This window comes from Salmo salar, chromosome ssa08 (assembly GCF_905237065.1).
Source record: "Salmo salar chromosome ssa08, Ssal_v3.1, whole genome shotgun sequence".
Taxonomy (NCBI): Eukaryota; Metazoa; Chordata; class Actinopteri; order Salmoniformes; family Salmonidae; genus Salmo; species Salmo salar.
This window is the reverse complement of record NC_059449.1, coordinates 14347886-14362782: the sequence shown is the minus strand read 5'-3', so window position 1 is coordinate 14362782 and position 14897 is coordinate 14347886. Positions and strand designations below refer to the sequence as shown.

Below are 14897 nucleotides of genomic sequence, written 5' to 3'. Positions count from 1 at the left end.
GTTTTTGGAAACACTTTGAATGAAAGAGCAATGCATGTGTCTAAGCTAATTACCTACCTATTAGTATGGGCATGTAAAAACAGAGAAAATAACTAGGGAAGCAAAAACCGGTTTGATCTGACAGATTAACAACTGAAAGGTTAAGTGCTGAAAAGTTTAATAGCTAATCGTAATAGCTTTCAGGTCAAAGCAACAGTGGCCTTCCCTGTGGCTCAGTTGGTAGAGCATGGTGTTTGCAATGCCAGCATGGTGTGTGTAACGCCAGGGTTGTGGGTTCGATTCCCATGGGGGGCCAGTACAAGAAAAAAAAAAATGCATGAAATGAAATGTGTGCATTCATTACTGTAAGTCGCTCTGGATAAGAGCATCTGCTAAGTGACTAAAATGTAAATGTAAAAAATGCAATGCAGCGATTTACTACATATTTAGTATGCAGTTGTTAATATCAATGTGAAAGCTTGCTGAGGAAGAACAAAACCGCAAGTTCATTTAAAGGTACAGTGTTTCTTCTAATAGGTTTACGTGCAATATAAACATAATGCATTACATTTACAACAACAAAAGCCAAATTCATCATAGTCATGAATATGCACAGCCCTGCGTCAACTTGTATTACTATTTCTCAACCAGTAACATTTCACTATCAAACATCCGGTAAAACATCTCTATTTTAAAACCACCATACACACACATCAAAACGTAGCAATAGTGGCCGCAGTGTAACATACCTAAAGCGTTGATTTAAAGTAAACTGTTCTAACACCTAGAGAGTGGGGAGAAAAGTCCCCCAACCGCGATGACTAACACACTGAAAGACACAGGCATGTTAAGCCGTGGTGGGACTCGTCAGTTTGGGCCTGAGGAAGGAATGTTGGAGGTTGGAGCTGATGCTTGAGGCGATACCAGCAGGTGAATGTCCATCTTTCACCAAGTCTCTGATCACAGTAGGCCCAGAGGCCCGGAGAGTAGGTTAGACCCAGGAGGAGTGGACAGGAATGCTAAAACAACCAATTACGTTGGATGGAGACACCGGCAGAAAATACACCAAGCAGAGGATGGTGACAGGTCTATCCCTTACATACTATTGAAGTCACAGGCAGAATCGCATTATGGGGATGGACATGAAGCTGTTATGGCTGCTGCTCCTTCCAAACAGTGTGCCTCCAGGACAGAATCTGATCTCATGGGGACTGTCAATGAGATCAGAACGATGACTGGTTTGGTACTATGACATCAGTCCATCCAGAGATAGTAAGATAGTTGGAAATACCATGCTCTCTCTTGACTGATGTAGAGATTTGGTTATGGCTCATGAGAATAGAAATACCTTGTCAGGAACTAAGACTAAATCCATCCACAGTACTTATTGCTTTGTACATAGAAAGGTGACAGTATTTGTGAATGAGTGTGGAGAAGGCATCGCCAGGCCCAGTTATCTATCTAGATTTCGCCTATCGGATAGGATTAAATGCATAGAAATAGACTGAATAGAACAGAGTAATTATTGACTTGAATTGGGACACTCGTTCTATTCATTTAAATCGTATCCGATTGCCAAAATCCAGCTAGATAACTTTTGAAAAACTGAGCCTAGGGACTCTAGAGGAGCTGAAAGGATCGGCCACTTCCCTAATCCGGCATTTGGCGGGCGGACTCAATTCCCAGGAGATTATCTGGATAATCCTGCCCCAGGGGAATTCTGTTCAGTAAACAAAGCCTGACCTTAGTTCTGCTGACTACTAGAGACGTTCGACTAACTGCACCTCCCAACTCCCCACAAATGATTTTCTGAACTACTAGTAGGTCCTCAAAGCACTGACTGTCTGTAAAACAACTGGAAGTGACAGATGGTGTTGGTCAGAGGAACTGTAAGGATTTTGTTCAGTGACTGTATTATTGTCCTTCATTGTTAGTCTAGGATACCGGATTTCAACTTCAGAGTATAGGGACAGATCTAATTTGATCACCCTGTTGCAGGAGAACTTTCCTGCAAAGCAGGACATTTAAAACTTGTGGACTATTTGAGGTTCAAAAAGGCTTAGTAATTCCACGACGAAATTTCAGACTTGATTTTCCCTTACGAAATATGTATTTACCCCAACAAAAATGTAGATGAATTTTAATCCACGTTTCCTGTTGCAAACTGTCTCAAATGAAGATCCTACATCTGCAATAGACTGGCCTTTGGCCTGGTCTCCTTTGTAAAGCTCAATGGAACATCCGGATGCAATAATAGAATAGAGTAGTAGCCTCTATCTCTAGGAATAGTGTCTGGGCAAAGTGGGCATCACATCATAGCATGCTACCAGATCACACACACGATGTCAAGGGCTGCTGCTAGCTGCAATGAAGATACTAGGTGCTATTCGGAAAACCCTGTGGTGTCGAACAACGGGCCTCTATTTAGAGAGCTATGGAACCTGGGTGACCGCTGACAAGCTAAGCTACCAAGGTGTAAATACCATTTCCATATAGCATATCAAACTTATAGCCATATTATTTTATTGCCATTGCCTTTCTATCATCTGCTTTCCTTTGTTGACAGACCAGTATTATTATTATTATTATTATTATTATTATTTAGCTCCTAAAGCGAAGTCAGTGACGGTGTGTGTCTTACAGCACTTGGCAACCAGCTGTCTGGTAGCATGGTGAGAATACAAGAGTGAGAAGGGAAAACGTGACAGCTATGGTGGAACTCTTGGGAAGAGTCTAAAATACAAACACTCAAAAAAGGTCAGAGGTCACCGTCCAGGGTTAGGTAGAGGGTATAGTGAACAGTGAAATTGTAAAAGTGAGCTCTTAAGAATTATCTTCCTTTACCTTGTGTGTGTGTGTGTGTGTGTGTGTGTGTGTGTGTGTGTGTGTGTGTGTGTGTGTGTGTGTGTGTGTGTGTGTGTGTGTGTGTAGGTGGCAGGGAAGTCAGGCGCAGGAGAAACCAACTTGGTGTAACTGGAGTAGTTTAATATATATAAAACAAACTCCAAAACCAAAGTACATAAAAAAATAAACATGGGTAAACTAACCCGTCGCACACCTATACAAAATACACGAACACATAACCACAAACAATCTCCGACAAGGACATGAGGGGAAACAGAGGATTAAATACACAGCATGTAAAGAATGGGATTGGAACCAGATGTGTAGGAAGACAAGACAAAACCAATGGATAATGAAAAATGGATCAATGATGGCTAGAAGACCGGTGACGTCGACCGCCGAGCACCACCCGAACAAGGAGGGGCATCGACTTCGGCAGAAGTCGTGACAGTGTGTGTGTGTGTGTGTGTGTGTGTGTGTGTGTGTCATCTGTATGTTTATAGGTGCAATATGCAGAAATCGCTCTGCCATTTCCTGGTTGCTAAATTTCTAATAGTTTGCCTAATTTTAGTTTATGTGACCAAACAAGCAATGTATAGTGTAGAGAATCATTGTACCATCTAAACCGCTGTGAAATATCTTATAAAAATACCCCAAAATATGTTGCTGTTTGAAGCTGGTGTATGAAACAGAAAGTAAATTTCGCAACAACGAAAGGTAAGAACGGGAAGCATAGAAATAATGCACCTAGAACATATCTACCACTTCTTAGAGTTGAGAATGACACATTTCTATGTGAATTTGGTCGGGTCCCCCAAACAGTTACATATTGCAGCTTTAAGTGTGTGCAGGTCTAGAGGTTCCTTGAGGACAATTCCCTCTAGCTCAACCTCTGCATGGACATGTCTCAGTGACCACTAAAGAATGTGGGTGTGTCTCCTAGGACACAGGGAGTACATCACTCCCCTCCTTGTGGTCAGCGTATACCCTTTAATTAGGTTGCGCTGACCTCTGACCTTTTCACTTAGCTCCCACCGCAAAGGGTCACTGAAGGTCAAGGAACCCAAGCAGGAAGTTGGACCGACCCCACCTAGCGGTTTTGTGATGTGGAGACAAGTTCAGGAAGTGAACACGTGAGATGTGTGTGGTATTATACAAACGCGATCTGACTGATCTCTGGACCAGATAGCAGTGGTAAACGCACTGCCGATATGACTAATGGGTTGGGGGATGGTTTCAGGTCACATAAAGGAGAGATGCTTCCTTTCATAAAGAGAGGCACAGTATAGTGTGTAAAAATATCACGGACCAGGGCTAGCAATAGATACTCAAATCAATGTCTCAGTTATACTCCCTTGTATTCTACAGAAAGCTAATGAACAAGGCTAATCAGCTTACTACGCAACAAGAGTTTGATAGCAACGGAAGGCTATATTTTAGGCGACTATATGAGTATGGTGTAAGTATATGATAAAACAGCTAAACTATCATTCAAACAGAGAGAGAGCGAGAGAGAGAGAGCGAGAGAGAGAGAGAGAGAGAGAGTGGTTGGAGAAGGAGGTTGGAGTTCCTTATTGGTTATAGATAGCTCTCAAGCATCTGTTTGACTTGACCCCATTTGTCAAGGTTTCAGCTTCTTCTACAAAGGCAAGCCATGATGACCACATAATGGGGCTTTCTTTCAAAACAACCTGCCTCTAAATTGTTTGGAAAGCCATGTCCTCTAGCACAGGCTACAAATGAAGATTGACATGGTGTTAACATTGGTGGAGATCCATAATAGTCAATGAGCCAAACGGTATCTAAACTAGCTAAGGGGTTATCTGAATTTTGTCTTTTATTGACTTGTATACTTAGGGTTGTTATAGCAAACAACTGCCACTAAATCAACTGGCTGAACTAGCAAATGTCTTTTTCACTCAGTTATTGGATTTTTCACAAGATGAATTTGACACCCAGTTTGCTCTGACCTCTGCCACAGAATGTGATAGTGTTTCAATAACGAGCAGCTAGATAGCTACATTAGCTACATTCCACCCACACCAGCAGTTGTGTACTGTACTGTGAGGCAGGGCTGCATCCTAACGTTTAAATATAGTAAAGGTTAAATATACTAATGGTTTCGCTGAGTGTTGGTAAAAGAAAAAGAGAAAAAAAAGAAAAGAAAACAGGAAAAGGGCAAAGGGATACGACCCGGTCATGACAGATGCAAAGCTAACAGGAAGCCTTGGGTGTATGTTTATAATAGATTAATTAGCACCTGTAAGTGGCCCTCTTGTAAATTTACCCTCTTGCATTCTAAACACATTTAGATCGTCCGAAACACACCTGACCGATAAAGCCAAAGGAAAAGACAGCTGGGTTACAGTTGTAGGAAGTGTTTCTGTTTCTGCCTACCAACCAAAAGTGAATATACTCCCACGTGGAATATTTATTTATTTATTTAACCTTTATTAAACTAGGCAAGTCAGTTAAGAACAAATTCTTATTTACAATGATGGCCTACCAAAAGGCAAAAGTCCTCCTGCGGGGATAAGGGCTGGGATTAAAAATGAAAAATAAATATAGGACAAAACATACATCACGACAAGAGAGAAAACACAGCACTACGTAAAGAGAGACCTAAGACAACAACACAGCATGGTAGCGACACAACATGGAAGCAGCACAAAACATGGTACAAACATTATTGGCACAGACAACAGCACAAAGTGCAAGAAGGTAGAGACAACAATACATCACACAAAGCAGCCACAACTGTCAGTAAGAGTGTCAAAGATTGAATAAACAGTGCATTCGGAAAGCATTCAGACCCCTTAACTTGTTCCACATTTGTTACTTTACAGCCTTATTCTAAAATGGATTACATTTTTTCCCCTCATCTACACACAATACCCCATAATGACAAAGCGAAAACAGGTTTTAGAAATGTATTAGGAAAATAATTTATTTACATAAGCATTCAGACCCTTTTCTATGAGACTCAAAACTTTGCTCAGGTGCATCCTGTTTCCATTGATCATCCTTGAGATGTTTCTACAACTTAATTTGAGTCTACCTATAGTAAACTCAATTGATTGGACATGATTTGGAAAGGCACACACCTGTCTATATAAGGTCCCACAGTTGACAGTGCACGTCAGAGCAAAAACCAAGCCATGAGGTAGAAGGAATTGTCCGTAGAGCTCTGAGACAGGATTGTGTCGAGGCAGAGGTCTGTGGAAGGGTACCACCAAGACTCTTCCTAGAGCTGGCAGCCTGGCCAAACTGAGCAATTGGGGGAGAAGGGCCTTGGTCAGGGAGGTGACCAAGAACCCAATGGTAACTCTGAACTCCAGAGTTCCTCTATGGAGATGGGAGAAACTTCCAAAAGGGCAACCATCTCTGCAGCACTTCACCAATCAGTCCTTTATGGTAAAGTGTCCAGAAGGAAGCCACTTCTCAGTAAAAAAGGCACATGTCGGCTCGTTTGGAGTTTGCCAAAAGGCAACTAAATGACTCTCAGACCATGAGAAACAAGATTCTCTGGTCTGATGAAACCAAGATTGAACTCTGGCCTGAATGCCAAGCGTCACGTCTGGAAGAAACCTGGCACCATCCCTACGGTGAAGCATGGTGGTGGCAGCATCATGCTGTAGGGATGTTTATCAGCGGTATGACTGGGAGACTAGTCAGGATCGAGGGAAAGAGAAACAAAGCAAATAACAGAGAGATCCTTGATGAAAACCTGCACCAGAGCGCTCCGGACCTCAGACTGGGGCGAAGGTTCACCGTCCAACAGGACAACGACCCTTGGCACACAGCCAAGACAACGCAGGAATGGCTTCAGGACATGTCTCTGAATGTCGTTGAGTGACCCAGCCAAAGCCCGAACTTCAAACCGATCAAACATCTCTGGAGAGACCTGAAAATAGCTGTGCAGCAACGCTCCCCATCCAACCTGACAGAGCTTGAGAGGATCTGCAGCGAAGAATGGGAGGAACTCCCCAAATACAGATGTGCAAAGCTTGTAGCGTCATACCCAAGAAGACATGAGGCTGTAATCGCTGCCAAAGATGCTTCAACAAAGTACTGAGTAACGGGTGTGCATACTTACGAAAATGTGATATTTCAGTTATTTGAATTTTTTGCAAACTTTTCTAAAAACCTGTTTTTGCTTTGTCATTATGGGGTATTGTGTGTAGATTGATGAGGACAAAAAACAATTTAATCCATTTTAGAATAAGGCTGTAACGGAACAAAATGTGGAAAAAGTCAAGGGGTCTGAATACTTTCCGAATGCACTGTACATGTAGATGTACAGTACTAGTCAAAAGTTGACACACCTACACCAACCTTTTCTTTATTTTTACTATTTTCTACATTGTAGAATAATAGTGAAGACATCAAAACTATGAGATAACACATGGAATCATGTAGTAACCAGAAAAGTGTTTAAAAAATAAAATCAAATTATTGGGATTCTCTCAACCAGCTTCACCTGGAATGCTTTTCCAACAGTTTTGAAGGAGTTCCCACATATGCTTGCCTAGTTGTTGGCTGCTTTTCCTTCACTCTGCGGTCCAACTCATCCCAAACCATCTCAATTGGGGTAAGGTCAGGTAATTGGGGTGAGGTCAGATGATTGTGGAGGCCAAGTCATCTGCTGCAGCACTCCTTCACTCTGCTTCTTGGTCAAATAGCCCTTACACAGCCTGGAAGTGTGTTGGGTCATTGTCCTGTTGAAAAACAAATGATAACTGTTGCACAAACCAGATGGGATGGCGTATCGCTGCAGAATGCTGTGGTAGCCTTGCTGGTTAAGTGTGCCTTGAATTCTAAATAAATCACTGACAGTGTCACAGGCAAAGCACCCCCACACCATCACACCTCCTCCTCCATGCTTCACAGTGGGTACCACACATGCGGAGATCATCCATTCACCTACTCCGCATCTCACAAAGACAGCGGTTGGAACCAAACATCTCTAATTTGGACAGATTTCCACTGGTCTAATGTCCATTGCTCGTGTTTCTTGGCCCAAGCAAGTCTTCTTCTTATTGGTGTCCTTTAGAAGTGGTTTATTTGCAGAAATTCGACCATGAAGGCCTGACTCACGCAGTCTCCTCTGAACAGTTGATGTTGAGATGTGTCTGTTACTTGAGCTCTGTGAAGGATTTATTGGGCTGCAATTTCTGAGGCTGTTAGCTCTAATGAACTTATCCTCTGCAGCAGAGGTAACTCTGGGTCTTCCTTTCCTGTGGCGGTCCTTGTGAGAGCCAGTTTCATCATAGAGCTTGATGGTTTTTGTGACTGCACTTGAAGAAACATTCAAAGTTCTTGAAATGTTCCGGATTGACTGACCTTCATGTCTTCAAGTAATGGACTGTCGTTTCTCTTTGCTTATTTGAACTGTTCTTGCCATAATATGGACTTGGTCTTTTACCAAATAGGGCTATATCTGTATACCACCCCTACCTTGTCACAACACAAGTGATTGGCTCAAACAAAATAAGAAGGAATTCCACAAATTAACTTTTAACAAGGCACACCTGTTAATTGAAATGCATTCCAGGTGACTACCTCATGAAGCTGGTTGAGAGAATGCCAAGAGTGTGCAAAGCCGTCATCATGGCAAAAGGTGGCTACTTTGAAGAATATCAAATATAAAATACATTTTGATTTGTTTTACACTTTGTTGGTTACTACATGATTCCATGTGTTATTTTATAGTTTTGATGTCTTTACTATTATTCTACAATGTAGAAAATAGTAAAAATAAAGAAAAACCCTTGAATTAGTAGGTGTGTCTGGTCCTGTATATGTCAATAGATCCACTGCTAGACCTATCCTGTTTCAATCCGGCCTGGATCAGCACTATAAATAGAGGCAAACAAACAAGGTGTGAAGATTTACAGAGAAATCAACCATCTGTGATGGATGTAGCACAGTAACGTCAGACAGTGGAGGCTGTTGAGGGGAGGACGGCTCAAAATAATGTCTGGAATGGAGTCAATGGAATGGTATCGAACACATGGTTTCCATGTGATTCTTACCATTCCAATGACTCCATTCCAGCCATTACTATGAGCCGTCCTCCCCTCAGCAGCCTCCAGTGACTTCAACGTAGGAGGGGACCCAGGCCAGTGTGTGTGTGTGTGTGTGTGTGTGTGAGAGAGAGAGTGTGCGGAGCCCAGCCAGCATAGGGTGTGTCTGAAGGCTTTTAACTCTTTATCTGAGCATCAAAGGGAACCTTTACTCTGCATCTCTCAACACACTGGCTGAGTAGAAACAGGGAGACAGGGAGGCAATTCAAGACCTTCTGTGTAGAGCTGATTTAAATAAGTAGGGCACAAGGGATTAAAGAAGGGGTGTATGAAATGTTGAGGGTAATGCCTTTACAAAATGAGATGTGGGGTGTCGTTTGACAGTGTTGTGTGATAAACAATGACTATGAAGATGCTCATTATGTGGTCTTTCAGTCAGTAATGGAATTTAGGGATTACAAGTTGATATTAGGTCAGGAATTGATGTCAAACAAGATGCATACATTTCATGATCAAAGAAATGTCTTTTGACAGAACAGTGGCTAACAGTAACATCCAGAGCCTGTATATAACAGTATCACATTAAAAAGCTAGACGCCAGAGACGCCATTTTGTCATAGGGCATTTGGGACCCTCAGACAGTTAAGTACAATCAACACTGAAACCGGACTCCACGCACTCCACATTCAAACTTTGGTCACAGGCAGCAGTCAGCCACCAACACAAACATGTGTGTTTTAATCTCATTCAAACACAATAAGTGTTTAATCTCATGGCTATATACAGTAATAACTAGATAATTGTCAGGGTAGAGGACTACTCATGCTATGTGAGCCACATAACCGGCTGAATACTAATCTAATCTAACATTATAAATATCAGTCTGTAGATACATGCAGCTGTTGTCATATTACACAACCTGAGCTGGTCTATTGTTGAATGATTCTCAGTGTGGAGCCCTGCACAATGTCTATCTCAGTTGGTGAGCCAGGGCAGAGAGTACAGTCGTGGCCAAAAGTTTTGAGAATGACACAAATATTAATTTTCACAAAGTCTGCTGCCTCAGTGTCTTTAGATACTTTTGTCAGATGTTACTATGGAATACTGACGTAATTACACGCATTTCATAAGTGTCAAAGGCTTTTATTGACAATTACATGAAGTTGATGCAAAGAGTCAATATTTGCAGTGTTGACCCTTCTTTTTCAAGACCTCTGCAATCCGCCCTGGCATGCTGTCAATTAACTTCTGGGCCACATCCTGACTGATGGCAGCCCATTCTTGCATAATCAATGCTTGGAGTTTGTCAGAATTTGTGGGTTTTTCTTTGTCCACCCGCCTCTTGAGGATTGACCACAGGTTCTCAATGGGATTCAGGTCTGTGGAGTTTTCTGGCCATGGACCTAAAATATCGATGTTTTGTTCCCTGAGCCACTTAGTTATCACTTTTGCCTTATGGCAAGGTGCTCCATCAAGCTGGAAAATGCATTGTTCATCACCAAACTGTTCTTGGATGGTTGGGAGAAGTTGCTCTCGGAGGATGTGTTGGTACCATTCTTTATTCATGGCTGTGTTCTTAGGCAAAATTGAGAGTGAGCCCACTCCCTTGGCTGAGAAGCAACCCCACACATGAATGGTCTCAGGATGCTTTACTGTTGGCATGACACAGGACTGATGGTAGCGCTCACCTTGTCTTCTCCGGACAAGCTTTTTTCCGGATGCCCCAAACAATTGGACAGGGGATACATCAGAGAAAATGACTTTACCCCAGTCCTCAGCAGTCCAATCCCTGTACCTTTTGCAGAATATCAGTCTGTCCCTGATGTTTTTCCTGGAGAGAAGTGGCTTCTTTGCTGCCCTTCTTGACACCAGGCCATCCTCCAAAAGTCTTTGCCTCACTGTGCGTGCAGATGCACTCACACCTGCCTGCTGCCATTCAGGAGCAAGCTCTGTACTGGTGGTGCCCCAATCCCGCAGCTGAATCAACTTTAGGAGACGGTCCTGTCGCTTGCTGGACTTTCTTGGGCGCCCTGAAGCCTTCTTCACAACAATTGAACCGCTCTCCTTGAAGTTCTTGATGATCCAATAAATGGTTGATTTAGGTGCAATCTTACTGACAGCAATATCCTTGCCTGTGAAGCCCTTTTTGTGCAAAGCAATGATGACGGCATTTGTTTCCTTGCAGGTAACCATGTTTGACAGAGGAAGAACAATGATTCCAAGCACCACCCTCCTTTTGAAGCTTCCAGTCTGTTATTCGAACTCAATCAGCATGACAGAGTAATCTCCAGCCTTGTCCTCATCAACACTCACACCTGTGTTAACGAGAGAATCACTGACATGATGTCAGCTGGTCCTTTTGTGGCAGGGCTGAAATGCAGTGGAAATGTTTTTGGGGGATTCAGTTAATTTGCATGGCAAAGAGGGACTTTGCAATTAATTGCAATTCATCTGATCACTCTTCATAACATTCTGGAGTATATGCAAATTGCCATCATACAAACTGAGGCAGCAGACTTTGTGAAAATTAATATTTGTGTCATTCTCAAAACATTTGGCCACGACTGTACACTGCTTATGTAATGGTTTGGGGAATCAAGCTTGTCTGATGAGTAACTGCCTGAGGCCTGAAGACTTCTGTTAGCTCCCCAAGCAAATGCTTAGGCTTTTAGCTTAGTGGGCTAACATTGTTGTGTTGCACAGGACACAAGAGGCAGATTTGGGATCAGCTGACACCAGCTGTTTTTGTCCTGTGTGTGTGTACGGGGCCTTCCCAGCCTGCCTTTCCACTAGTCCCTCCCTGTGATAAAACATCAAGCCAGTCAGGTGACATGACAGAGCCCTGTCATCTCCATCACCACATCAAAACCCACACATGCAGGAAACACCACCCAGCAGCATCCAGCCACTGTTATTACTGAGCCCAGGCCCCCTCTCACACTGCCATAGAGCCATTGGGATGTCCAAAATGGTGGTCTCAAACCACAAAATGGAGGTCTGTTATTTTAGTTATTACTGGGGACAGCATTGCCACTACATAAACAAGAAAAATATTTATTTTGGGGCCGATGAATGACAAATATATCTAAGCACAAAGTTAGTAGATCTGTTCATAAGCACATGAGATAACATCATCTGATCCTTGACCTCAGTCTCCACACAGCCTTGCCCTGTCTTTGAACCTATGTGTCCAATCACATCGAACAAAAGCACCTCTTGAACAATAAAATAGCCCACACTAATTACTAGCTAGGCTTGCCCACATTCTCTCCCCTCTCTCTGGACCGACGGGCTATTCCACAGTCAAATTTATGATAACCCCCGAGAGCGGGCGGCATGAAAGCAAACCCGATCGGAAAATAACACAGCCGGCCTAACCAGCTAATTATGCTGTTTCATGAGCTGTCGGGTCATGTCCATTATCTCCCCTGGATGGGGGAGACAAGAGGCCTTTCAAGTTCAGGCTTTCCAGCTTGCTCATCACTACCTAAACCAGGTGGAAGGAAGAAAGGACTGGTTGTTTCTTTCTTTTCTCTTTCTTTCCTTTTTATGACTCCTTCAAGGTCGATTCAGTCTGTTTTCTATGTACAGTATCTACAACACAAAATAGACAGCTTTTCTTATTGTGTATGAGCAAGGCCGAGCTTTCCTTCCAAGAAGGGCATTTTCTCCTCATGCTAAATGTGAAATCCACAACTGAAGCTGCTGTATCATCCGTCGTCTTTTCCACTGTATTTAGAATATAGAGTTAATAACTACAATTCAACAGTGAGAATAATAAGCTACAGTCTTAGGACAAAAAAGGTGCTATCTAGAACCTAAAAGGGTTCTTCGGCAGTCCCCATAGGACAGGGGTGTCAAACTCATTCCATGGGGGCCTAGTGTCTGTTGGTTTTTGTTTTTCCCTTTCAGTGAAGACCTAGACAACCAGGTTGACCTTAATTCATCAATTAAGTACAAAGGAGGAGCGAAAATCCTCGTCCCTCCGTGGAATGAGTTTGACACGTGCCATAGGAGAACCCTTTGAAGAACCCTTTTGTGTTCCATGTAGAACGTTACCAGAGGGTTTTACATGGAACTCAAAAGGGATCTACCTGAAACCAAAAAGTGTTCTACCTGGAACAAAAAAGGGTTCTCCTATGGGGACAGCCAAAGAACCCGTTTGGAATCCTTTTTTCTAAGAGTGTAACTACCAAGCCTATCAGTGGGCATACTTGCTTTCCATTGCCGAAATATAAATAATGTCGCTGTAGTTACCGTGATCCAATATCACTCCCCCAGTGTGAAACTCTAAACCATATCAATAACCTGCTGCTAGAAGGTAGCCCTGGTAGACTCAGTTCTCACTGTTTGTGTAAGTCATATGAAAGTTCTGGAAGGCAATGGTATGCCAGAATCTCCAGGAACTAAAATGTTAAACGGTGGGTATATGTGATTATATATATATATGACTGTGACATAGGTAAATAGAAACTAGCATAAAACATGTTATTTTAACAGCTGTATTTTGCTACATTACACATGTAGGATTATTAACGTCGTCATATATTATCTACGGTTAGTTATTCTCCATCTACATGGTCAACTCTGTCTCCAACGATTCTGTTAAATACATCTGTTAATAAATCACGTGAAATGGATCCTGGGACAATGAGGTGTATGGGGCCTTGTGTATTGTAAAATACTCTGAACCAAGGTAGTAATTTCTTCAGAGAGTGTCTGGACCAATTATCCAATCCTCTAATGAACTAATTATGGCAGTCCGAAGGCAATGATTGTAATTACATGCACAGCCACAGCATAGCCACCAAGACTTTCTCTCACGGTTTCCCCTACCTTAAAGACGGAGGTTGGAGACACGTCAGTCATCTTTAAGAATGACTATGGTTACACTGTCCATATTAGTGTACATGCAGTGTACACATGCATACCTGCATTATAAAAACAGTGTTCATAAAAATGTATCCATTAGTCCACTGCCTCTCCTCTCCCCCTACTGACCCTCATTCTAAATCTCCTGCTCAAACCATCCTGGAGGGGGGAGAGCGAGAGAAATAAAAAATAAAGAGAGAGGGAGAAAAAGGGGAAACCTGACTATTCTTCCCACCGGGATGGCGCAACGGGCTGCCTTACAAATCCCCACCCTTCTTATCCAGCCTTTCCTAAATACCCATAAAGGACAGGTCTGTCAGTGGTGCTATGCAGTAGACTTCTCTTCTAATTGCACTCTCCTACATGACCTAATTCATTCTGCTGTAAATGTAGTTTTATGAGACCTAATTCATTCTGCTGAAAATGTAGTTTTATGAGACCTAATTCATTCTGCTGTAAATGTCATTTTATGAGACCTAATTCATTCTGCTGTAAATGTCGTTTTATGAGACCTAATTCATTCAGCTGTAAATGTAGTTCTATGAGACCTAATTCATTCTGCTGTAAATGTAGCTTTATGAGACCTAATTCATTCTGCTGTAAATGTAGTTTTATGAGACCTAATTCATTCTGCTGTAAATGTAGTTTTATGAGGGATGGTCACTAGACATCTTTCTACATTATGTGATTCTACTATACTGTATGAGGAAATGTCAACACTACATGTCATCTTAAGGGTCACACAAAAAAAGCAGGCCAAGCAAAACTACTGACTGAGCGATAGAGAAAAGGGGGGAGGAAGAGAGGGGTGGGAAAAAGTGAGGGACTGACAACCCCTGATGGATGTGAGATAACAGGGATTTCTGGGGGTTTGCTTTTTTGTGAAATGGGAGGCGACCTGTGACTGTTAACACGTTGCGTCTAAGATCTGGGCCTATCATCGGCTGCTAAGATCGGGGTGGATTCCTCAGGTCTTCAGGGTCCAGGCCCTGGGCTGCAGCACTGTAGTGGCGGCAGGCTTCAGAGAGAAGAGAGACACAGGTGCAGGGGGCTATAGTTATAACTTCCTGTCTGACTGACTGACTGGCTGAGAGGACCCAAGCTGCTGGGGTCTGTCTGAGGAATCTAGCTGGAGTGCCTGATCGAAATGAGATAAGAGGCAGAGTTATGAGCAGA

General features: G+C 42.6%; 1 protein-coding gene across 2 annotated transcripts in view; it reads right to left on the bottom strand.

The window, feature by feature from the left end:
- The window catches only part of LOC106610230 (mucin-5AC), a 30806-nt gene that overhangs the window by 3259 nt on the left and 12650 nt on the right, over window positions 1-14897 (bottom strand). The gene's annotated exons all lie outside the window — the stretch shown is intronic.